Source organism: Dermacentor andersoni, chromosome 5, assembly GCF_023375885.2.
Source record: "Dermacentor andersoni chromosome 5, qqDerAnde1_hic_scaffold, whole genome shotgun sequence".
Taxonomy (NCBI): Eukaryota; Metazoa; Arthropoda; class Arachnida; order Ixodida; family Ixodidae; genus Dermacentor; species Dermacentor andersoni.
Genome location: NC_092818.1, coordinates 105,251,568 through 105,276,217, shown reverse-complemented (window position 1 = coordinate 105,276,217; position 24,650 = coordinate 105,251,568).

Here is a 24,650-nt window from a genome sequence, read left to right as displayed (position 1 = left end):
TATGTATTACTCCTATCACGCCCAGCCATGAGTGCACTTCGCCTTAACATCTACTGGACTGGAGAAGTAACTACGGATGAAAAGCGACACAATCTCAGCGTTTCTTCAACTTCTTCGAGGAGCTTGCGGCAGTCATCGTCATGTGAATATGCCAAGAGGCTTCACCCGGAATTGCTATGCTTGAAGGGATATCCCAAGCCAACTAGAAAGTTTCAGGTACCATTTAAGTTAGGCGATGCTACAGTAGTGAGAAAAAAATCCACATAATATGTCACAGGAGAAGAGAATGTGGCTGAAGAACGAGCTTCAAAAGATGTAGGATGCACAAAGAATTCGTCCATCCACGTCTACATTCGCGTCGCCCATCACTATTGCACCTAAGGTAGATGGAAGCCTGCAATTCTGCACGGATTACAGGGACATTAATAAGCAGACAGAGCTTTTTCCTTTTCCTATGCCACGAATAGACTCTATCATAGACGAGACCGGTGCCTACAGAGTGTTTTCGCGTATTGATTTTTGTAAAGGATTTTGGCAAGTTCCACTTTCTGAAGAATACAAGAAATACTCTACCTCCATAACGCCTTTTGACCTCTGTGAGTATAATTGACTCCCATTTGGATGGAAGTACACACGCGCTTGGTTCAAGAAGATGATGAAGGACGTCTTGCGACCGTTGCTTGGGAAGTTTTGTAACGTGTACATCGACGATATAATAATTTATTCTCGCAATGAAGAGGTACACTCAGAGCATCTTGCTAGTGTACTTGAAGCACTGATGGATGCGGAGGTCAAGATTAATGACAAGAAAAGTTAGTTTTTCCAAAGAAAAGTTGTGTTTATAGGTAGAGTATTTGACGGCCAAACCAAGACAACAAAGCAGGACTCAGTCGATGTCAAAAATGCAGAAACCCTATGACCTACACTTTTGCGGGTATTTCTCGGATTTGCGGGGCATTTTCCGGCTTTTAATAGAGATTATGCCACTAAAAGAGTGTCTCACAGAAATGGCCAAGAAGAGTGTGGCATTCCAGTGGACAGCAGAGTGTGATTCCGTTTATCAAAGCTTTGTGAGCATCATTTCGGTTGACCCAATTCTGACGCTTCAAGACTAAAGGTTGCCCTTCGAGCTGAACACCGATGCTTCTGATTACGACACAGGCGCAGTGCTTTACCAGAGGGATTCAGAAGCTCCCCGGAGCCGGCAACAAAAGGTCATGGGATATTATGCATATACATTCTCGAAAGCGCAACTGAATTACACGACTACGGAGAAGGAAGCTTAGGCAGTCCTAATGTCCGTACGCTATTTTAGACCGTACCTGGATGGCAGGTGCTTCACGCTCTTTACCGATCACCAAGCCTTAACGTATATCGTTAACCTCGCAGAGCCTATAAGAAAAATTGCGTGATGGGGTGAGGGAACTCCAGCCGTTGGTGCTCGTGGTCCATCACAGACCTGCAGAACCCTTCAAGGATGCAGACGCACTCTCCACACTTTCGTTAACCCCAGATCAGGAGACTCTCAGCGCAACTCTGCTGTGTTAGGGAACTGAACAATGGAAAGTTCGTAGACCTGGAAACAATGGTGCCTCGAATCTTGGAACTTTATCATGACTCCCCGGACTCTGGCGGGCACGAAGAGTTCTGGCAAACTTATCGCAAGATTCTTCTGCGTTTCCAGCGGAAACTCTTGAAAGACGACGTCCAGTGGTACGTCCAGTCTTGCCATCAATGTCAAGTCCATAAAGTACCTTCTGAGAACAGACGAGATGGTCCTACCTCGACATTCTGACATACCGTTTCAAGTCATCCAGGTGAATTTTGCAGAGTTTAAGAAAAAGGCTACAGGAGCAAGAAAAACAGTCTTTCCTAGTGGCAATAGACCAGAGCACTAGAAAATTGGCTGCATGACCGGGTAGGGAAGACGCAAATAGTGTGATTGCTCTTTTGAGGCGAGCGATATTGAGCGCATATTTCCCCCCCTCATCTTTTAAGAGGTTCAATACATACAAGCATTTGTCTCGCAAACCAGATCTTTTTTCAAGGGAATGTTCCACGTCTCAGTAATGTCTCTCGTCGTATTCGAGTGCTGATTGCCGTGTTATAGTTTGTTAACGAAGCTTTCCCCTCAAGTCTAAATATTTTAAGGCAGTTTGTCGTGTGCGTATCATGGCCACGCACGCTTATATCGCCTTCCGTTTCTCTACCACGGTTGCGCTTTAAAACCACGACGCTGCAAGTTTGCTTCAGAGACTATCCTTTCCTTCCCACTTCTCCGCCCTTAAACTGGCTCTCTCAACTACTACACGCAGAGACAAAGCAACAGCGCGCGCATTAGATCCCATAGATGAGATGAATATTTACAATTATTATTAGGGTTATAATTATATTCGAGTGCTGATTGCCGTGCTATCGTTTGCTAACGAAGCTTTCCCTCAAGTCTAAATATTTTAAGGCAGTTTGTCGTGTGCGTATCATAGCCACGCACGCTTATATCGCCTTCCGTTTCTCTACCACGGGATGCGCTTTAAAACCACGGCGCTGTAATTTTGCTTCAGAGACTTTCCTTCCCTCCCTTCTTCTCCGCCCTTAAACTGGCTCTCTTAACTACTACACACAGAACAAAGCAACAGCGCGCGCATTAGATCCCATAGATGAGATGAATATTTACAATTAGTATTAGGGTTATAATTATATTCGAGTGCTGATTGCTGTGCTATCGTTTGTTACCGAAGCTTTCCCTCAAGTCTAAATATTTTAAGGCAGTTTGTCGTGTGCGTATCATGGCTACGCACGCTTATATCGCATTCCGTTTCTCTACCACGGGTGCGCTTTAAAACCACGGCGCTGCAGTTTTTGCTTTTCTTTTCTTTCTTCTTCTCCGCCCTTAAACTGGCTCTCTTAACTATACTACACGCAGAGACAAAGCAACAGCGCGCGCATGCGATCCCATAGATGAGATGAATATATATATATATATATATATATATATATATATATATATATATATATATATATATATATAGAAAACTATCAGTCATAGCTCTCGTAGTATAGCCCTCTGGGCCGTTTCCTTTTTTTTTTCTTTCGAAAGTAGTCCTATTAGGGTTATTATAATTACACGAAGGTATTTCGCCCTCATCAGCAGCAGTCCTTGGTATAGTTATTCTGGCGGCTAGCTTCCCACGCTATGCGTGCCGCCATCGCACCTGGTTAAGCTTTTCCTAGACGCTAGAGTTATGCTTTGTCCGCGCAACCTTGAGCGATCGGAAAGCGCGCTTCCCCCTCTTGGCCGGCGGAGAAGGGAGGCTTCGTTCCGGCCGCGAAGCTCTCCACATCTCTGTAAAGTGCCTTGTGGATGTCTCGTGCTGACGATGCCCTCTAGGTGAGCGCATATTTTCCCCCCCTCATCTTTTAAGAGGTTCAATACATACAAGCATTTGTCTCGCAAACCAGATCTTTTTTCAAGGGAATGTTCCACGTCTCAGTAATGTCTCTCGTCGTATTCGAGTGCTGATTGCCGTGTTATAGTTTGTTAACGAAGCTTTCCCCTCAAGTCTAAATATTTTAAGGCAGTTTGTCGTGTGCGTATCATGGCCACGCACGCTTATATCGCCTTCCGTTTCTCTACCACGGTTGCGCTTTAAAACCACGACACCGCAAGTTTGCTTCAGAGACTATCCTTTCCTTCCCACTTCTCCGCCCTTAAACTGGCTCTCTCAACTACTACACGCAGAGACAAAGCAACAGCGCGCGCATTAGATCCCATAGATGAGATGAATATTTACAATTATTATTAGGGTTATAATTATATTCGAGTGCTGATTGCCGTGCTATCGTTTGCTAACGAAGCTTTCCCTCAAGTCTAAATATTTTAAGGCAGTTTGTCGTGTGCGTATCATAGCCACGCACGCTTATATCGCCTTCCGTTTCTCTACCACGGGATGCGCTTTAAAACCACGGCGCTGTAATTTTGCTTCAGAGACTTTCCTTCCCTCCCTTCTTCTCCGCCCTTAAACTGGCTCTCTTAACTACTACACACAGAACAAAGCAACAGCGCGCGCATTAGATCCCACAGATGAGATGAATATTTACAATTAGTATTAGGGTTATAATTATATTCGAGTGCTGATTGCTGTGCTATCGTTTGTTACCGAAGCTTTCCCTCAAGTCTAAATATTTTAAGGCAGTTTGTCGTGTGCGTATCATGGCTACGCACGCTTATATCGCATTCCGTTTCTCTACCACGGGTGCGCTTTAAAACCACGGCGCTGCAGTTTTTGCTTTTCTTTTCTTTCTTCTTCTGCGTCCTTAAACTGGCTCTCTTAACTATACTACACGCAGAGACAAAGCAACAGCGCGCGCATGCGATCCCATAGATGAGATGAATATATATATATATTGCCACGACCAACTTGGTGACATTTAAGTTGCGCGCCCTTTGCATTGGGCACCGTGCCCGCCGTACAGTGGTGGTGTTCAGCAACCATCGGCAGCGATCTTCGTGGCACGGGCAGCCAGTTGGACTCGGCTCGCATGCGTCTATTATCAACGGCAAATCTGACGTAATCGTTTCGTTCCTGCACCTGTAGACTGGAATTATCTCGTCACCGCACTGGAATCGCGTTGGAGGATCTTCGTAACTCTGGTTATCAGCGGCCTCACCTCCACAGGTCGCTTGCTTCAGTTTTCCTGGTGTGGGCTTGGTGAACGACGCCTAGGCAATCTTGGAGACGCGCGTGGGCTAGGCGATCGGTAGCGCATGGGCGACGGTGATCGTGGTTGACGTTGGCGAGGAGTCACGGGGCTTTGGCACGTCGACAAGTATTCTTCGATCTCCGCTGGCCGTTCACCGTTTCGGGGGCATGGTGCGCTTAAGGGAAAACCCCTTAACCCAACTTGACGGTACGGGCAGAACCTATACAGGTGACCAGCTTCTCCGCAGTGGAAACACAGAGGCCTGCGCTCGTGGTCACGCCAGACGTCACTTTTCCGGGGCCTTTGTTCCGCAAGATGAGGTGCACTACGTGCTAAAGGCTGATAGGCAGCCGGTGGTTCCAGTAGACGAGGTGCACTGCGTACTGTAGGCGGGTAGGGAACGGTCGTCGCAACTGCTCCACTACTGTGCACCGCGGGTTGCCTGAGTACGTCGGCGTACGTTGGGGTGCGCCGCGTCGGCTGTGGCTCACGCTCTGGATCCCGTATGATGTTCCTGAGTTCGTCCCGGACAACGTCTACTATAGATAGTGCAGCAGCTGGAGCCTGAGGTATTTGCAACTTGTTGAGCTCTTCCCTGATCACTGACCGGACAAGCTCCCGCAGGGCTTCCAGGTCGTTTGGCAGGCCTCCAGGGAAGACATGGACAGGTGCGCAGCTTGCCTCACGGTTGTATTGCCGAGCCCGCTGTTCCAGGGTCTTTTCGATGGTCGTTGCTTCACATCTGGATTCGGCGACCGTGCGCGGTGGGTTGCGGACGAGAACTGCGAAGAGTTCCTGCTTTACTCCACGCATGAGATGGCGTAGCTTCTTATCTTCACTCATGGTGGGATCAGCCCGCTTGAACAGGCGGGACATGTCCTCGATGTACATCGCCACGTTCTCGTTTGTGAGCTGGTTCCTGGCTTGAAGTGCGATTTCCGCCTTTTCTTTACGATCCGTGCTGGCGTACGTTGCTAGCAGTTGTCGTCGAAATTCCTCCCAAGAGGTCAAAGAGGGTTCGTGGTTTTCATACCACGTTTTTGCGAAGTCTTCCAAAGCGAAATATACGTTACGGATCTTCTGTCTCTCATTCCATTCATTAAAGCTCGCCACTCTCTCGAACAGCTCCAACCAATCTTCCACGTCTTCGAACGAGTCACCATGGAATGTTGGCGGCTTGCGAGGTTGGCTTACGACTAGCTGTGCCGGTGTTACCTGGGTAGTCATTGTGGCGGCGCCCGTTGTGGGAGTTTCTCTTGGCACGAAGAGAAGAGGGCCGAATTCAGGCGAGTCGCCTCGAAGACGGTGGCTGGTCCGCTGGTGTACAGGTGTCAGTTCCACGGGATGGACTCGCAGGTTGTCGGGGCTACGCTGACTTTCGTTCGTGGGGCTTCGACTCATACCCAGCACCTCCACCAGAAATGTAACGATGTTAGTAAAAGAACGATATTTATTAAAGGCGAACTTGTGCCCACTAGTAAAAGTCACTGCGGTCGTGAAGAATATCCGCGGCAGTCGCGTTCTCAAACTGGGCTCGAACCGTCTTCCTCTTCGCCTCGCGTGACACCTCCTGCGCGTGGCGCATGCGAGCCGAGTCCAACTGGCTGCTCGTGCCACGAAGATCGCTGCCTATGGTTGCTGAACACCACCACTGTACGGCGTGCACGGTGCCCAATGCAAAGGGCGCGCAACTTAAATGTCACCAAGTTGGTCGTGGCAATATATATATATATATAGAAAACTATCAGTCATAGCTCTCGTAGTATAGCCCTCTGGGCCGTTTCCTTTTTTTTTTTTCTTTCGAAAGTAGTCCTATTAGGGTTATTATAATTACACGAAGGTATTTCGCCCTCTTCAGCAGCAGTCCTTGGTATAGTTATTCTGGCGGCTAGCTTCCCACGCTATGCGTGCCGCCATCGCACCTGGTTAAGCTTTTCCTAGACGCTAGAGTTATGCTTTGTCCGCGCAACCTTGAGCGATCGGAAAGCGCGTTTCCCCCTCTTGGCCGGCGGAGAAGGGAGGCTTCGTTCCGGCCGCGAAGCTCTCCACATCTCTGTAAGGTGCTTGTGGATGTCTCGTGCTGACGATGCCCTCTAGGTGAGCGCATATTTCCCCCCCTCATCTTTTAAGAGGTTCAATACATACAAGCATTTGTCTCGCAAACCAGATCTTTTTTCAAGGGAATGTTCCACGTCTCAGTAATGTCTCTCGTCGTATTCGAGTGCTGATTGCCATGTTATAGTTTGTTAACGAAGCTTTCCCCTCAAGTCTAAATATTTTAAGGCAGTTTGTCGTGTGCGTATCATGGCCACGCACGCTTATATCGCCTTCCGTTTCTCTACCGCGGTTGCGCTTTAAAACCACGACGCTGCAAGTTAGCTTCAGAGACTATCCTTTCCTTCCCACTTCTCCGCCCTTAAACTGGCTCTCTCAACTACTACACGCAGAGACAAAGCAACAGCGCGCGCATTAGATCCCATAGATGAGATGAATATTTACAATTATTATTAGGGTTATAATTATATTCGAGTGCTGATTGCCGTGCTATCGTTTGCTAACGAAGCTTTCCCTCAAGTCTAAATATTTTAAGGCAGTTTGTCGTGTGCGTATCATAGCCACGCACGCTTATATCGCCTTCCGTTTCTCTACCACGGGATGCGCTTTAAAACCACGGCGCTGTAATTTTGCTTCAGAGACTTTCCTTCCCTCCCTTCTTCTCCGCCCTTAAACTGGCTCTCTTTACTACTACACACAGAACAAAGCAACAGCGCGCGCATTAGATCCCATAGATGAGATGAATATTTACAATTAGTATTAGGGTTATAATTATATTCGAGTGCTGATTGCTGTGCTATCGTTTGTTACCGAAGCTTTCCCTCAAGTCTAAATATTTTAAGGCAGTTTGTCGTGTGCGTATCATGGCTACGCACGCTTATATCGCATTCCGTTTCTCTACCACGGGTGCGCTTTAAAACCACGGCACTGCAGTTTTTGTTTTTTTCTTTCTTCTTCTCCGCCCTTAAACTGGCTCTCTTAACTATACTACACGCAGAGACAAAGCAACAGCGTGCGCATGCGATCCCATAGATGAGATGAATATATATATATATATATATATATATATATATATATAGAAAACAATCAGTCATAGCTCTCGTAGTATAGCCCTCTGGGCCGTTTCCTTTTTTTTTTTTCTTTCGAAAGTAGTCCTATTAGGGTTATTATAATTACACGAAGGTATTTCGCCCTCATCAGCAGCAGTCCTTGGTATAGTTATTCTGGCGGCTAGCTTCCCACGCTATGCGTGCCGCCATCGCACCTGGTTAAGCTTTTCCTAGACGCTAGAGTTATGCTTTGTCCGCGCAACCTTGAGCGATCGGAAAGCGCGTTTCCCCCTCTTGGCCGGCGGAGAAGGGAGGCTTCGTTCCGGCCGCGAAGCTCTCCACATCTCTGTAAGGTGCCTTGTGGATGTCTCGTGCTGACGATGCCCTCTAGGTGAGCGCATATTTCCCCCCCTCATCTTTTAAGAGGTTCAATACATACAAGCATTTGTCTCGCAAACCAGATCTTTTTTCAAGGGAATGTTCCACGTCTCAGTAATGTCTCTCGTCGTATTCGAGTGCTGATTTCCGTGTTATAGTTTGTTAACGAAGCTTTCCCCTCAAGTCTAAATATTTTAAGGCAGTTTGTCGTGTGCGTATCATGGCCACGCACGCTTATATCGCCTTCCGTTTCTCTACCACGGTTGCGCTTTAAAACCACGACGCTGCAAGTTTGCTTCAGAGACTATCCTTTCCTTCCCACTTCTCCGCCCTTAAACTGGCTCTCTCAACTACTACACGCAGAGACAAAGCAACCGCGCGCGCATTAGATCCCATAGATGAGATGAATATTTACAATTATTATTAGGGTTATAATTATATTCGAGTGCTGATTGCCGTGCTATCGTTTGCTAACGAAGCTTTCCCTCAAGTCTAAATATTTTAAGGCAGTTTGTCGTGTGCATATCATAGCCACGCACGCTTATATCGCCTTCCGTTTCTCTACCACGGTATGCGCTTTAAAACCACGGCGCTGTAATTTTGCTTCAGAGACTTTCCTTCCCTCCCTTCTTCTCCGCCCTTAAACCGGCTCTCTTAACTACTACACACAGAACAAAGCAACAGCGCGCGCATTAGATCCCATAGATGAGATGAATATTTACAATTAGTATTAGGGTTATAATTATATTCGAGTGCTGATTGCTGTGCTATTGTTTGTTACCGAAGCTTTCCCTCAAGTCTAAATATTTTAAGGCAGTTTGTCGTGTGCGTATCATGGCTACGCACGCTTATATCGCATTCCGTTTCTCTACCACGGGTGCGCTTTAAAACCACGGCGCTGCAGTTTTTGCTTTTCTTTTCTTTCTTCTTCTCCGCCCTTAAACTGGCTCTCTTAACTATACTACACGCAGAGACAAAGCAACAGCGCGCGCATGCGATCCCATAGATGAGATGAATATATATATATATATATATATATATATATATATATATATATAGAAAACTATCAGTCATAGCTCTCGTAGTATAGCTCTCTGGGCCGTTTCCTTTTTTTTTTCTTTCGAAAGTAGTCCTATTAGGGTTATTATAATTACACGAAGGTATTTCGCCCTCATCAGCAGCAGTCCTTGGTATAGTTATTCTGGCGGCTAGCTTCCCACGCTATGCGTGCCGCCATCGCACCTGGTTAAGCTTTTCCTAGACGCTAGAGTTATGCTTTGTCCGCGCAACCTTGAGCGATCGGAAAGCGCGTTTCCCCCTCTTGGCCGGCGGAGAGGGGAGGCTTCGTTCCGGCCGCGAAGCTCTCCACATCTCTGTAAGGTGCCTTGTGGATGTCTCGTGCTGACGATGCCCTCTAGGTGAGCGCATATTTCCCCCCCCTCATCTTTTAAGAGGTTCAATACATACAAGCATTTGTCTCGCAAACCAGATCTTTTTTCAAGGGAATGTTCCACGTCTCAGTAATGTCTCTCGTCGTATTCGAGTGCTGATTGCCGTGTTATAGTTTGTTAACGAAGCTTTCCCCTCAAGTCTAAATATTTTAAGGCAGTTTGTCGTGTGCGTATCATGGCCACGCACGCTTATATCGCCTTCCGTTTCTCTACCACGGTTGCGCTTTAAAACCACGACGCTGCAAGTTTGCTTCAGAGACTATCCTTTCCTTCCCACTTCTCCGCCCTTAAACTGGCTCTCTCAACTACTACACGCAGAGACAAAGCAACCGCGCGCGCATTAGATCCCATAGATGAGATGAATATTTACAATTATTATTAGGGTTATAATTATATTCGAGTGCTGATTGCCGTGCTATCGTTTGCTAACGAAGCTTTCCCTCAAGTCTAAATATTTTAAGGCAGTTTGTCGTGTGCGTATCATAAACACGCACGCTTATATCGCCTTCCGTTTCTCTACCACGGTATGCGCTTTAAAACCACGGCGCTGTAATTTTGCTTCAGAGACTTTCCTTCCCTCCCTTCTTCTCCGCCCTTAAACTGGCTCTCTTAACTACTACACACAGAACAAAGCAACAGCGCGCGCATTAGATCCCATAGATGAGATGAATATTTACAATTAGTATTAGGGTTATAATTATATTCGAGTGCTGATTGCTGTGCTATTGTTTGTTACCGAAGCTTTCCCTCAAGTCCAAATATTTTAAGGCAGTTTGTCGTGTGCGTATCATGGCTACGCACGCTTATATCGCATTCCGTTTCTCTACCACGGGTGCGCTTTAAAACCACGGCGCTGCAGTTTTTGCTTTTCTTTTCTTTCTTCTTCTCCGCCCTTAAACTGGCTCTCTTAACTATACTACACGCAGAGACAAAGCAACAGCGCGCGCATGCGATCCCATAGATGAGATGAATATATATATATATATATATATATATATATATATATATATATATATATATATATATAGAAAACTATCAGTCATAGCTCTCGTAGTATAGCTCTCTGGGCCGTTTCCTTTTTTTTTTCTTTCGAAAGTAGTCCTATTAGGGTTATTATAATTACACGAAGGTATTTCGCCCTCATCAGCAGCAGTCCTTGGTATAGTTATTCTGGCGGCTAGCTTCCCACGCTATGCGTGCCGCCATCGCACCTGGTTAAGCTTTTCCTAGACGCTAGAGTTATGCTTTGTCCGCGCAACCTTGAGCGATCGGAAAGCGCGTTTCCCCCTCTTGGCCGGCGGAGAGGGGAGGCTTCGTTCCGGCCGCGAAGCTCTCCACATCTCTGTAAGGTGCCTTGTGGATGTCTCGTGCTGACGATGCCCTCTAGGTGAGTGCATATTTCCCCCCCTCATCTTTTAAGAGGTTCAATACATACAAGCATTTGTCTCGCAAACCAGATCTTTTTTCAAGGGAATGTTCCACGTCTCAGTAATGTCTCTCGTCGTATTCGAGTGCTGATTGCCGTGTTATAGTTTGTTAACGAAGCTTTCCCTCAAGTCTAAATATTTTAAGGCAGTTTTCCTAGCCTCTAAAGCCGCTCTAGTTCGCTCTTCTCCTCGAGCGGCCATTTTACCTAGAAAGTATGCCTTCCAACTACTATCACTAGCACTAGCAAAAACCGACTATCGCGGACAACATGAGTCTCTTTTCACGTCAATGTGAGGCTCGGAGCAGGAGCTGTGGCGCTTGAAAGTAGCCTGGGGCCTGACGAACCAACCGACTGAGCTATCTTTCCGGGCAACATCGAAGGGTCACGAGTTCAAATCACCTGTTATGTTCCTTTTTTTTTCGCTCCTATTTCTTTCTTTTTTTTTTCTTTCTTTTAATGTCTTTTCCTTTATTTTATCACTGTACGGGAACCCTCCTTAAAAAAAAAAAAAGATATATATCTTCAAATATGTATGACCTCACACTCACATGTGCAGGTCATAAATACTTGGTTCTCTAGCCGAGTGCCATCCATGCGGTATAACCGAGCTCAGATTGGTCCACCTTGACTGACCAAATAGGGCACCACTGTAGGTTAAATGAGGCGTACAACTCCTGCGGGACCCGCCGTGGTTGCTCAGTGGTTATGGTGTTAGACTGCTGAGCACGAGGTCGCGGGATCGGACCCCGACCACGGCGGCCGCATTTCGATGGGGGCGAAATGCGAAAACACCCGTGTACTTAGAATTAGGTGCACGGTAAAGAACCCCAGGTGGTCGAAATTTTCGGAGTCCTCCACTACGGCGTGCATAATCAGAAAGTGGTTTTGTCATGTAAAACCCCATAAATTAATTTTTAATTTAACTCCTACGGGGACGGTAGAGTATCCGTCTCCAGTGCAAGAGGACCGTGATGCAAATCTCGGTGCCGCGCTATTCTCCACCGGAAAATACAAAAAAAAAACCGTGTGTTGAGAAAATTGCACAAACAGGCCTGGAGTGCGGGCTGATCCCGGTGACCAAAACCGGTAACGCACTCTCTCACCAGAGCAGGATTGGCCACCCTGGTGCAGTACTTGGCCACAACCTCCTATATGAATACAACAATCGAACCCCGGCCCTCAGTCCCCAGCAGCCGCGAAGCAACTGACCACGGCGGCGGTCAGATCTGTGACGCTGCAGAGGGTGCTAAGAATACCTGGCTCCGGACAGGCCGCCATTGGAATCTGAACCTGGCAACGTTTAACGTTAGAATGCTATCTAGTGAGGCGAGTCTAGCAGTGTTATTGGAGGAATTAGAGGGTAGTAAATTGGATATAATAGGGCTCAGAGAGGTTAGGAGGACAAAAGAAGCATATACAGTGCTAAAAAGCGGGCATGTACTGTGTTACCGGGGCTTAGCGGAGAGACGAGAACTAGGAGTCGGATTCCTGATTAATAAGGAAATAGCTGGTAACATACAGGAATTCTATAGCATTAACGAGAGGGTGGCATGTCTTGTTGTGAAACTTAATAAGAGGTACAAAATGAAGGTTGTCCAGGTCTACGCTCCTACATCTAGTCATGATGACCAGGAAGTCGAAAGCTTTTATGAAGACGTAGAATCGGCGATGAGTAAAGTCAAAACAAAATACACTATACTGATGGGCGACTTCAATGCCAGGGTAGGCAAGAAGCAGGCTGGAGACAAGTCAGTGGGGGAATATGGCATAGGCTCTAGGAATAGCAGAGGAGAATTATTAGTAGAGTTAGCAGAACAGAATAATATGCGGATAATGAATACCTTTTTCCGCAAGCGGGTTAACCGAAAGTGGACGTGGAGGAGCCCGAATGGTGAGACTAGAAATGAAATCGACTTCATACTCTGCGCGAACCCTGGCATCATTCAAGATGTAGACGTGCTCGGCAAGGTACGCTGCAGTGACCACAGGATGGTAAGAACTCGAATTAGCCTAGACTTGAGGAGAGAACCAAAGAAACTGGTACACAAGAAGCCAATCAATGAGTTAGCGGTAAGGGGGAAACTAGAGGAATTCCGGATCAAACTACAGAACAGGTATTCGGCTTTAACTCAGGAAGAGGACCTTAGTGTTGAAGCAATGAACGACAACCTCATGGGCATCATTAAGGAGTGCGCAATAGAAGTCGGTGGTAACGCCGTTAGACAGGAAACCAGTAAGCTATCGCAGGAGACGAAAGATCTGATCAAGAAACGCCAATGTACGAAAGCCTCTAATCCTACAGCTAGAATAGAACTGGCAGAACTTTCTAAGTTAATCAACAAGCGTAAGACAGCGGACATCAGGAACTATAATATGGATAGAATTGAACAGGCTCTCAGGAACGGAGGAAGCCTAAAAACAGTGAAGAAGAAACTAGGAATAGGCAAGAATCAGATGTGTGCGTTAAGAGACAAAGCCGGCAATATCGTTACTAATATGGATGAGATAGTTCAAGTGGCTGAGGAGTTCTATAGAGATTTATACAGTACCAGTGGCACCCACGACGATAGTGGAAGAGAGAATAGCCTAGAGGAATTCGAAATCCCACAGGTAACGCCAGAAGAAGTTAAGAAAGCCTTAGGAGCTATGCAAAGGGGGAAGGCAGCTGGGGATGATCAGGTAACAGCAGATTTGTTGAAGGATGGTGGTCAAATTGTTCTAGAGAAACTGGCCACCCTGTATACGCAATGCCTCATAACCTCGAGCGTACCGGAATCTTGGAAGAACGCTAACATAATCCTAATCCATAAGAAAGGGGACGCCAAAGACTTGAAAAACTATAGACCGATCAGCTTACTGTCCGTTGCCTACAAAGTATTTACTAAGGTAATCGCAAATAGAATCAGGAACACCTTAGACTTCTGTCAACCAAAGGACCAGGCAGGATTCCGTAAAGGCTACTCAACAATAGACCATATTCACACTATCAATCAAGTGATAGAGAAATGTGCAGAATATAACCAAGCCTTATATATAGCTTTCATTGATTACGAGAAAGCGTTTGATTCAGTCGAAACCTCAGCAGTCATGGAGGCATTACGGAATCAGGGTGTAGATGAGCCATATGTAAAAATACTGGAAGATATCTATAGCGGCTCCACAGCCACCGTAGTCCTCCACAAAGAAAGCAACAAAATCCCTATAAAGAAAGGCGTCAGACAGGGAGAAACGATATCTCGAATGCTATTCACAGCATGTTTACAGGAGGTATTCAGAGGCCTGGAGTGGGAAGAATTGGGGATAAAAGTTGATGGAGAATACCTTAGCAACTTGCGATTCGCTGATGATATTGCCTTGCTTAGTAACTCAGGAGACCAATTGCAATGCATGCTCACTGACCTGGAGAGGCAAAGCAGAAGGGTGGGTCTGAAAATTAATCTGCAGAAAACTAAAGCACTGTTTAACAGTCTCGGAAGAGAACAGCAGTTTACGATAGGTAGCGAAACACTGGAAGTGGTAAGGAAATACATCTACTTAGGGCAGGTAGTGACCACGGATCCGGATCATGAGACTGAAATAACCAGAAGAATAAGAATGGGTTGGGGTGCGTTTGGCAGGCATTCTCAAATCATGAACAGTAGGTTGCCACTATCCCTCAAAAGGAAAGTGTACAACAGCTGTGTGTTACCAGTACTCACATATGGGGCAGAAAGCTGGAGGCTTACGAAAAGGGTTCTGCTGAAATTGAGGACGACGCAACGAGCTATGGAAAGAAGAATGATGGGTGTAACGCTAAGGGATAAGAAAAGAGCAGATTGGGTGAGGCAACAAACGCGGGTAAACGACATCTTAGTAGAAATCAAGAAAAAGAAATGGGCATGGGCCGGACATGTAATGAGGAGGGAAGATAACCGATGGTCACTAAGAGCTACGGACTGGATTCCAAGGGAAGGGAAGCGTAGCAGGGGGCGGCAGAAAGTTAGGTGGGCAGATGACATTAAGACGTTTGCAGGGACAATATGGCCACAATTAGTACATGACCGGGGTAGTTGGAGAAGTATGGGAGAGGCCTTTGCCCTGCAGTGGGCGTAACTAGGCTGATGATGATGATGATGATGATGATGATGATGATGAATATCAGGCAATGGACCAGCATTTGTAAGCAAGCGACTGCAAGAGTGGGCGAAGGAACGGGGAGTTGTTTTGTGACGCTGCGCCCTTTACTTTCCTGCAGGAAATGGCATGGCTGGAAGAATCATATGAGCCTTGAAACCGTTTATTTCCATGTATCCCAGTCTCAAAGGCGGGTGGAAGTGCTGCTTGGAGGCCGCTGTAGCTCATCACAATCAGTCGCACTCTGCGAGTATTGGCTGTAGTCCCTATTTCGCAGCATTTGGAAAGACACCGATGCTCTCTGCTGATCAACAACTTGGTATTGCTGACCGCTTGCAATTGTGCGAGAAGCGGAAAACTGCGGAAGCGACACTGCGAAGATATGAAGAAGCAGTTCGACCGCCGCCACAACACTCTGATACCCCGTATACAGCTGAACGATTTAGTACTCGTCTGAAAAGGTATTCCGGGTACGAAGCAGGCGCACATGGGACCGTATTGCGTGGTGCAAACTGCAGTGCAAGAAGATATTCTCGAGAGAGTTGGTTACGTCAGTGATGAGGACGTGCTCGAGTTTGCAATCATTGGGAACGTATTTATGCATCATCCCAGGAGGGATGAGTCTTCAAAGAGGGGGAGTGTACGTGGACGTTGTGAAGAAGTTACAGAGTGTCTTAACGAAGACGACGAAGGGAGGAGGGTGGAGAATAAAGAAGATGGCTGACACCATAGCCTAGCCCTACTGTGTATTATTACACGGCTAAATCATAGAGAAGGGGCTCCGAACGAGAGAAGCGAAATGCAATGCTCTGCCTTGCTATCCCACTCAGTGGTTCATCCTTCGAGTGAAACTTCAACTTTCTTTTTTTTTATCAAAACTGTGCAGGTTCGAGAATCTGCGGTGATTCACTGCGTGAATATTTTGGCAATGCTCACACAAATATTGTCTCTATAACGTATTACACTTAATCAGACGCCTGGAGAAAGCGCTTGCACAATACAAAGGCAACCGCAATAATTTTGACGCACGTGTCAGCTTAGCCGGTGCAGGAATTGATATATTAGTGTAAGCTAGATAAGGGAATTAAGAAGTGAGTGTTGTAGCACTCGCGCATTGTGGTTGGGCTAATGATAACAGAGTTAAGACGACTCGATAATGATAGCAGAGTAATGATAGTAAAGGAACCTTATTAACACATCGAAAGCTTGCCGGACACCTGCGAAAGTACAACCGCTAATGGAAGCCACAACCTATCATACGTGAACTGCCCCTTGAAGTCACGGCGTGTCGCAATTCTTTTCGCAAAACTCTCTAGTGATTCAAATATTGCCTCCGGTTCGCGCAATGATCAAACGTATGCTATAAGGGTAAGTTTAATTAGCATAACATCGCATGTAACTTCAATCAATGTTGGATCTGTTTAGTAAAGTGAAAAATAGCTTTCTAGAAAGATTTTATGCGATGCTTACCAGATATTCTGTTCAAGTAACCTCCTTGTTAATTTTCTGAAATTCCTTTACACATCGACGAGTTGTCGAGGAATATAATGAGCTGATTTTAAGGTCAATCGCATTTTAGGGTGAACTGTACGCTTGACTTACTGAAACTAATCCACGAGAGCAAACACAAAATGACGCACCTTATGCGAATACTGCTTGACCCTAACCACACGCTTCAAGCTTAACCTTGTGTTGGGCGCGCCAAGGGCAAAATTTCCCTTTACCAAAAGGATTTTAGAAGACTGGTAGTCCATTAGAGCATGCTAGGAGATGTAGGAGTTAAGTTAGTACTCGATACAGAGCGCTCATTAGACTGGCACATGGCCGTATTAAAGAAATAATGTTAGAATACAGGTCTTTACGAAGCGGGAATGTGCTCCCTACTGCGCAATCCCTTTTCTCTTTCTGCAGTGTAGGTGGTTTCAAGTTATCAAAGGTGAACCGCAAATGAAGTAGGGCAGTTTTTCGCAAGTTATTTTGCTAATCCTATTATTCCTTGGACTCAGCAATATTGCGTGGCTGCCGGCGCTTATTGCGCCAACTGAGCGCGCAAAAGGGAGGGGGGGGGGGAGGGGCATCGAGTATTTTGATGTACAATGAACGTGTAACATTGTGATCGTGTTTTGTCGTCCAGAGATCACCCAGCGCTCTCCAGTGGGGCAAAAAAAAAAAGAGTGCAGGCTGGCATGCACTCCGACTATCGTGTTTCAGTTAGAGCAGTACATATCTTAGCAAGACCAATAAAGCTTTCGACTTCTTACAGTGCAAGCTAGACGTCACGTAATAACTAATACCCCTGTCTCACGGGACCTCATGTACTACTCCCTTCAACTAATAGAGCGTGAGACTTCCTAAAGTTGTTTGAGCTCAAGGGAGTTGTCGCGTCACACGGCTACTAGCGAGTTTCTCACAAAAGTCGCCAGGGGCACATCAAGCGCTGTTCGGTTTCCGCATGCGCACAAGGAGTTTGGCTCTATTTGCTCCTACAACTATTTTATCGAAATTTGTTTCAATGGTAACTTATAGAAATATTATGTAAACTCTGGACTAATTCTCTAAAAAGTAAAATGCAGTCCATAAACATACAGGGAAGCTGGCTACCATACCTTTACCCGTATTTTTTGCGCTGCTCTTGCTGTGATCGTGTGTTCTGACTGCAACATTTTCTTCCCGGTCATTTTGCGCGCAATTACCAAGCACGGCGGGGCACAAGCATGAAATGACACACGTGCAATAAACCTCGCACTGAACAAGAGTAAGATAGGGTCCGTATGTACAATCGAGTGTCCTCTGGGTCGACAGTATACAGGAAAGCAGCAAGCACAAACATGATCAAGCACTGTTGAACTGTTGTGTAATGCTTAAAAAAATTTTTGCCTAGAGACAAAGTTAGCATTTCCCTTCTAAGCTAAGAACTGTGGGAACAAGAGCACTTGCTTCAGCTGCCAAAGGAGACCTCACCGATCTCTTCAAGTGACTGGTTACTAAATGGGCATAATTGGGAAACGGGGCACCCCACAAGAAGAGACACACGGAAAGATCGAGTGCAGCTTTCTTCACCAAAGGCCCTATTAACCTATCTTACCCGAAGAACAGTCGTGTGACACTGAATGCACCTCCCTCGGGAAATATACGAAGGAGTTGAAAGAAGCTTAAGGGGGCCCGTGTCACACGGGTGTAAGTCAATTGTGCACAGCACAATTTTCCGAAGAAGTTAAAAAAAGATGCAAGGACCATCTTCTAATGCATGCAATAAAGAAAGCAAGCTCTGAAGAAAAAGAAAGGTCGAAGTGAGGTTTGCGGAGCCCGCAGTGCTACGTTGTGCTGCGTTCGACGTGTCCTTAATCACGACACCAACTTATAGCCTCTAAGTGCACGTGCCCTCGAACCACCGTTCATCGATCGACTGCCAGAGAAAGCAGCTCCAAACAAGCGCAAGAGAACGCGACAGACAGGTCCCGAATTGGGATTAATTATGGTAACTAATTGTCTCCCGACAAGGGTAATGCAATTACGTGGTTTGACATACACTGCAGTCGTTATTTTCTTGTTCTCTTTCCGAGCGAAGCCGATCTCTTCGTCTGTCTAGCTATTGGCCTGCCACCCTACCATTCTTTTTTTCCTTCTGTCGTGTTTTATCGCCCTGAGTAGTTCATGCCAGACAGAGCAGGCGTCTTTTTCAAGTTGATTGACTTGTATATTGTGTTGTTTTTATACGCTTCTCTGAATTAGCAGACTCGTTAAATAGATCAATGATTGGCTTCATTTGGTCACATGCAACAATGACTTGCGATGTCACTTACGCTAAAATATAGACAGCGTAGCCAAATTACTCGTCCGAACTCTTTGCCGTGGCAGCGTTCGTAAGAAACAGCACAGGGCGAGACCGCCGTCGCAGGTTACACGTTTAGATGTTGGTTTATAGAGGCATTCTAACGTGTGCTCAGGGCAGATGATACTTGCTCTGCATGGGGTAATTATCCAACACTTTCAAACACATTATTCATTAACGCCCAACCGCACAAGGCTACCTTGTCTGAGTTGCAACATTTGCATGCAACCACCATGTCGCTCTATCCGCTATTTTAATACGCCACTTGATTTTCATTGAGTGATTTGCTTTCATGAGCTCAAATCTCAGAAAATAAAGGATCTTTGAAAATAGTGATTGTTACTCTCAAATAAAAATTCACAAATAGATCTACCACCCTAGTTCTGTCCTATCTGAAGAAACGTATAGTTTCCTACATTTAGGGGCAGAAGTCTAGAGAAAATGCGCATAATTAGCTCATTGACACATTCACTATGTACGCGACCCCGAGCTTCTATTCTATTCTACTTTATTTATTAGATTTTAGCGTAATAAACTGATATCTTGTATTTTCCTACTACTTATGTTCTCACGAGCTTAGAGTGTTTGTTTTATGGACCATACACAATGATGCTACGCTGCTAACCGGTACAATTTCTTTCCTGTTTTTTCTCGTAAATATGCAATACATTTTGTTGAAATGCTAAACCACTGCTTTTTTCCTATAAAAATTTATATCGACCCAGCCAACCATTCTGAAGGGGTTCCTAAACTGATAAAACTGTATCGAACTGCTTTTCCCGGCTATTCTCTCACAATGATGTATTTGTTTCTGTAAAAAAAAAATGGCACACCCAACCACACATCTCCTGCCGGGGCGTCGCGCACATACCATGATACTTTCGGCCACTTGCTTTCATTTGGTTCGGTGGTCTTCAATAGACAAAGAGTACGGGAGTTGTATACTCGCTTACCTATCGCTAAACTGGCGCTGCAAAACCCCTAAAAAAATTTGTTGAACAGATTAGCCCGTATTTAAGCTCAGAATGCGACATCTTTGTGCTGTATTATAATATGGTTGCACAACCTTACGTGCACAGTACAAGAACAGGACCCTGCATGTACTGACCAAATAAATTAATAAATTTTTGGTGATTTACCTGATTATGAGGCATGCCAGTGGGGGGGGGGGGGGGAGACTGGGGACTGCGAATTTACTTAACCACGAGGGGATTTTTAACATACACCCAATGCATGCTATATGGCTGTTCTAGAATTTTTGCACCATCTGCATGCAGTGATAAAAACCTCTAGATTGTGATCCAAATAGCGCCGCATCAAAGGGCAAAGCGAGAAAGATATATTTATTATTATGGAAAGGATCAAAGGTCTGCCTGAATCGAAATTCTCCCCTGCTGCTCAGGATTGGGGGAGGGAGACAGAAATAAAAAGAGAGAGAGTAAGATAGGTGTTGATGAGGGTGAAGTTGGCGGTTAGTGAACTTAAACAGCAAATACTCTTCAAACCTCAAATTTAACGGCTGTCGTTACCAAAGGTTAAAGTTCGCGTTAAACAAAGCAGAGCCAAAGGGTGCACCATAGTGGTTACTTCCCGAATGGATTCGATAAATAATTGCGAAAGAGGCCTTCCACAACCCTTCTGTGCAAAAAGACAATAACGTATATATTTATGATGAGTACAAGCGTTGAAACGAGCTTAAGAATGCTAACAAAGTAAGACATCCGGAGTACTTTCCCACTTTCGTATTTGGTGGAAAAAAGTGTGACTGCTCTTTATCCAGCAAAAGTCCATTTCATGACCTTATTTATAGATGCAGCTCTACTCATGAATATGTTGAGGAAAGAGAAGGCAACGCTCATTTCTGTAAAGTGGACTTCTTTGATGCGGCCCAAGTCGCTTGTGGTAACATAGTTTGCTTTGATTATTAAGCGTTTCAGCATAAGTTCAACTGGACCACGACAGCTGAAGACGAGCAATTCTAAGAAATTATAATCGGGAAGGGGTGACAGTTATCAACATCTTTTTTGTTATTATTTAAATGTTTCATTTATTGCGTCTAAGTTTTCAGAAGTATACGCTTATACTTTCTGTTGCGCGGCTATTTTAGATTTTAGTATATTTCGGTTTTGAAAAGTGCTCCAGGGTTCGCATCGCGATTCTGAAATGCTCAGTGTACTTTCATTAGCGCTGAATATTCAGATGCCCGTGCGACATTTGAAATGACGACTGGCGTCAGCACCTTTAGAAATGGACGCGTTATCTGTGCGGTACGCAGAATATAGACCAAGTGCACTTCACAAAGTGAAGGTATGAATAATCTATTTTATGCAACAGGCTCTTACATCGAACCGTAAACCCACCGTTAAAACCGACACAGACCCTCGTGCCCCTTTTCGCCGATCGCGTTTCCTCTACTAATTTTATCCGCCCAATTCCCTCCGGCATTCCGCTCTTCTTTCTGGGCGAAGTATCTGTCGAAATGCTTTTCAAAGCCATTATTATTACAAAGCCACCATATTACTTCAACTTCATAACTTTACGCTTCACCCGTAGATCTCTGGTTTTCTTTCTTTCATTCATTTGCATTCCAGAAGCGCGTTAAACATACGATGCAAAAAAGGCGAAGCGTAACGTGCAATTCTGATCGACTAAGCCGTATATAAAGGAAGTTATGAAATTCACATAATTTGATCGGCGCAATTCCGTCCTGATATCGGCAGCAGCGGAATAGGTCTGATAGCATTACAGTAAAAATTTTAAATACTCTTAGTTTGGCATGCCCTAGGTAACAGAAGCTCCCCTGCGTATGCGGATTCGATTTTAGTATTCATCATCTACGCGGCGCAAAGAATGATCGTTTGTTCCGCGGAAAGTTCAACGACGAAGGAAGCCGTCAACTCAACGCCTGCAGTCTATGCAGAGCACAGAATCTGATGAAATAAACCGGACCCCTCCCTGCTTACCTGAGGGCAACTGATTAAGACTTGGGTTTGCGCTCGCTAATAGCAGTCAGCACGTGGACTAGCAATTTCGCTTGCACATGCCATGCGCGAACAAATGCATATTTATACTGAAGATATCGAACGAACCGATATAAACTGAAAATTTTGAAAACCTTACAACTATTGCACCAGCAACGTGAAGCGATCTGAGCGGCAGCGCACTCTGCTGTCGAATAGACACCAGTTCCACAACGGACGAATTGAGAAACTGAGGTAACTTCATGCTTGTTCAGCCGCAAGATGTTGGCGGCTCATTGATTCTATGGAAATTATTGGCGACTGTAACGCGATTACCATTATTTCTGGCGATAAGTGTTGCATTATGGATTGCAACTGACGAATTCTTAGGATGGTGGAATTAACGAGACAGAGACAGCGCCGTATCAGATTTTGAATTGCAGAATATTTATTTATTTTTATTTGGTTTAGTTGTTTTCTATTTTTGAATACATTAGTGTGCGTTTCAATAAATGCCGCCAACAGCTATGTTCTCAAGATTTTTGCAGGTTAGGACTTCGGCAGCACTCCTAGACTGCGGCGCATCGTCTTCTCGTTTGTCGATGATGCCGACCAGGATAGGGTGATAGACAGAGAAGTACGATGCACACGTGTGAGATCTAAAGTGTTTGATTCCGAGGGTGAAGATGTGATCGTGCGAACCACTGGTTTTTGCCTTGGGCACCATGTCGAGCGACTGGCCTTACTACGGGGGATTGGCCAAGAAGCCAATGAGCGATGTTGCTTGCTGATGGAGTCTTCTTCATCATCGATCACCCGCAGTCGCTTGCAGCGATGGCCAGTTGGCAATGGTCCCTTGGTTGGTTATTGAGCCCTGTTCCCTCAGCACATACCGAGCAGCACATACCCAGTGCTCTAAGTCGGCGCCAAAGAGTTTCTCCGAAAAGCGGGCCTACCTGGTCCAGTGTCTCCAGTGATCGACGTCGGCGTGAAATCGGTTCGTTGAAGAGCGGCCCATACGTACACATTGCCACATACTCAGTGGGCCTGTTCAACTATCTGTCCCTGACAGCCCCGGACTGTCCGACACGCTGCATACGCAATACCCATTGACTGAAAGCGCCGCCTCAGGCAGTCAGATACTGCCGGAGCGAAGAGCCCATAAGCGAAGAGGCCCAGTGACCTAAGTTGGTCCGATGGTTAGTTGCGAAACCTGTTACCTCGCCACAGCAGCCCGATGCGCCAACCAATCGACCATGCACTATCCAGTCAGACAGGTAGTCGGGAAAACGGTTAGATTCGAATATAGATACAAATAAACACATACATACATACATACATAGACCCCGGAAAACGTATGAAGTGCCCTAAGAATGAGAATCGCATTAATATATTGATTTTATGCGAAAGCGATACATGCCCCATTAAGTGATAATTCGGCATTGCAGTCGGCGGCCTGGCCGAATGATGGTACCAAACATGGCCGACGTCAATGAGTAAAACTACATCAAAAATACTTGAATTGACATGAAATTTCTCAGGGAGGTTCTCGTAAACAATATAACTTGATGCCTTTGAAAACAATATTGGGTGAATTTCGATCTGGGTGGGAATCGAACTCGGGCCGGCGGGGCGCGAGACGAGCACGCTTCCACGACGCCGTGGTGGCTCCACGGTTCTGGTTGACTAAATGCGTGCCTAGTCCGTGCGTCATTGCACACGTCACTTCGCAGTCAATGGATAGGTGGTGGAACCACGTGATGAGTGTATAAAAAGTCGTAATTTCGCCGTAAAGGCGATTCATCGATTGCGATAGCAAATTAGTGGACAGGTAAGGATAGTAGTTCCAGCGGCCGTATAAAGTTCTAAACGTAGGCATACTAACTAAATTAACAAGCATGGGGTCACTCACGCACAACCAAACATGAGCATATCTCACTTGATGACCGCGCAAACTCGCTGTCAAACCGCTGGAGTGAGTTAGCGCGGCAGCTGCAGCGAGTGAATTGATCCTAGTGCCAGCGCTCGCATCAACGCGAACTAAGCGAAAACACAGCGTGCAGCGCACTCTGTCTGCGTCGAAGATGGCTTTTAAGACACCGCGGCCCCGAGCGGGCGCGCGTCGCCCACACCCCGAGTAGAACGCGCCCCGTCCCCCTCCCTAGAAATGGTGGACCTTGCAACCGTCGAAGATGGCTTTCAAGATAGCGGCCTGGGCCAGGGCGGGCGGGCGCACCACCGCACTGCGCCCGCCCCCCCCCCTCCCCGATGAGAACGCGTCCCCCTCCCTACCCTCCTCCCGGAGCATTGTGAGTGATTGAAGACTGCGCGCTCCCTTCCTTGCATACCCGACACTGAGCCACCCATTGCAAGCCTACCCTCGCACGATTTTACTAGCACATACAGCACACGGCGCGCGACGAAGATTTTATCGCCCTTGGAATTTTTACAGAACCTCATGGCGACCCCGATGGCACAAATGCGTTTTTAAGGTCCATATAATTGCTATCGCCATAAAATGAGTGCATTAAATCAAAAGCGTTGAATGCTGCTGAGCGGTCCTTCGAGTTGTGAACTCCTCGCGGGCAAGCGAGCGCGTTGAGACGCATGGCGCGTTATCATTTGGCCTTACCGAGGCGCAGTTAAAACGCAGGCGATAGAGAGCTTGCGCGGATAAGGACA